This window comes from Aptenodytes forsteri, unplaced genomic scaffold (assembly GCF_000699145.1).
Source record: "Aptenodytes forsteri isolate BGI_AS27 unplaced genomic scaffold, ASM69914v1 Scaffold41, whole genome shotgun sequence".
In the NCBI taxonomy this organism is placed as follows: domain Eukaryota; kingdom Metazoa; phylum Chordata; class Aves; order Sphenisciformes; family Spheniscidae; genus Aptenodytes; species Aptenodytes forsteri.
The window spans coordinates 4,014,279-4,016,896 of record NW_008796211.1 but is presented as its reverse complement, the minus strand read 5'-3'; positions in this window follow the sequence as shown (position 1 = coordinate 4,016,896).

Sequence of the window (2,618 nt, the reverse complement as noted above, 5' to 3'; positions counted from 1 at the left end):
GTCCAGAGGGAGGGAGCCCGATGAGCTGTGAGACTTGACTGCTCTGAGGCAGGTGACCTTGAAGAGTCGTAGAAGCTAATCGCTTAAAATGTGACACTTTGGCCAATAAAACGAACAAACAAAAGTGTCAACATTTTAAGAAGAGTTCTTATTAGCTTATTCTCCCAGCTGGTGAAATTAGCAGGTCAAATGTTTGAGATATGGGCTTGAGACAGTGTTATTCCTTAAGCAGAAGCCGCACGGTGCCAAGCAAAGCATGGACTTGCGAGTCTGTAACTTCACATGCCGAGACGGCCAAGGGACTGTGCATCAGAAGCAGCTCTCAGCATCACCGTAGGGCAGGAGCTCCAGCAGCGCCCAGCAAGGGCACCTGCTGCCCCTCGGCAGGACACAGGTTGGACTCATGCTTGTGCTAATTCCAGCGTGAAATCAGTGCCGTGATTTCACCTTCCTTGGTCATTGCAATGCTTCTAGCAGAAAGGCAAGTGCAGCATCTCTGCTGCGGACGTGTAAATGTGGACACGAGTGACCCGTGAGGAGGGGGATAGAAGGCAAAGTGCTACGCAATGGCCGTGCAGATGGCTCTAGCAACGCTAATATGAAAATGCATAGGGTTGTGCAGAGATAAAAGCCTATCTGGGAGCTCAACATTTGGAAAGTTCATGGCATTCATTGACCAGCTATGAAACGCTCCTGATCTGGTGGTGGGAGGGTGGTGAGCGGCATGAGGAGAAGCCAGGAGCTTCACATGTCCCAGAGCTCTCCAAACAGCATGGGAAGCCAATCCTTGCCCCAAGGCACAGGTCACGGCAATGTCAGATCTTATTTCAGAAAAATACCTCCGGCTGGTTCCAGCAGAGAGCGGAGCGGAGCTTGGGGCAGGCCAGGACAGGAGGTTCAGAAAGGGCAGCGGCGCTGCATGGAGCAGCAGGTCACCATGGGGCTGAAAACAGTTTTACAGGGTGAGGGAGCCACAAGGGCTGCTACCATGCAAACCACCACCTGGAGCTCCAGGGGAGCCTCAGTGGTCCTGAGAAAGTACATTACTGGACTGCAGAGCAAATGGTCTTCTACACGGAGCAGGGCATTTGATAACCATGGTGTGATAATGGAGGTTACCCTGGGAAGGACTGTAGCCTGGGAATCAATGAATACTGTGAGATGGCTAGTTGAATTTATTTACATTGTTCTCTAAGTAACCTGCTGAATAAAGCGATCAGTGATGGGACTCATCTCTTGGTATCTAGATAAATACGGATGTAAATAGTGATGTATGTCCGAGAATACCAAACTTAAGGTCCTTCTTCTAAAATTATTATCCCCTGTAGCTATGAGCAAACCAAGGAAAAATTCCTCAAGTAGTTCATTTTTAATTTAATATATTTAATATTTATATATATTTAATATATATTTAATTGTCTATATATATGAACACCATGATTTATTAGCTGATTTTTATTTCATATATTACAGAGCACTTATTTCTACTGCTAATCAAATAAATCATTATGAAAGCTTCTGCATGAAGAGAAATGAGACTATAAAATAGGCACAAAATTGCGTAGCTGTTGCATAGACACGCTCTTAAATAACCAACACACAACAAAGATGCATAGCATTCCTCATAAAATAAAAAGTACAGCAAAGAAATGTGAAATGCAGTACTGTAAGTGCAGCACAATGCGGCTACAATTTCAGTAGTGCACCCGGCTGTACTGATGGCTTTTTATCTCACGGGGCTGTAACACCGAGAAGGCCTGACCTCCTCCATCCCAACCCCACACCACAACACTCCCAGGGGCCTCTGGCCATCCTGGAGTAACGAGGGTGGGGATTTTGGGGTCATTCAGCTGTTTTTCCACATTGTTTCTCAAGAGCACAGTCTGGGACACAGGAGAAAATGCCATGGGCGACCCGGAGTGGAGGTGAGCAGAAGGTATTTGATGAGTTGAACTCCAGGCGTGTTCCTTGCTAAAACCAATAGCAAATGTTTTGCAGCATATCCACAATAATGATTTGTCAGCATTGCCTAATTGCTTCTGTCATGAATTAAATAATCCTGGTGCTCTCGTTAGCAATTCCCTGACAACATCTGTTGAACAGGAGTTTTCTAAGCAATGATAACGATCTAAGGAGTTCAGCAAATGGCTTCCTCAGCCCGCTGCTGTGCTCAGATCTGTCTCCTGAATTTTTATTTAAACCAGGCTGAAACATGAGCTGTCTCTTCCCATACCAAATAAAACCCAGACAAGCTGGGATGCCTTGCAGAGCTGGGTTTAGAGTTGTTGAGTATACTGAGTACACCGAGTATCGTTGAGTAGACCATTTAACAGCAGAAAAAACTAGCATCAGCAAGAACTTTCAGGGAAAACTGCTCAGACTGGGAGAGCTACCGGTGACCTCTGCCGATAAACTGAAAGCTGTGCTCCAGGCGCAGTGGGCAGCTGCTTGGTGGGTGGCCGAAGCCCTTCCCACGGCCATCTCCACGAGGCTGCGAACAGGCAAACTGAGAAGAGTCCACAGGGTTTGGGGATGCCCTTGGTAAGAGGATGTACGGCTTCAGTACCGCACCACGCAGGCAGCACAGACACTATGGCTGGGGTTTGAACATGGGCTTC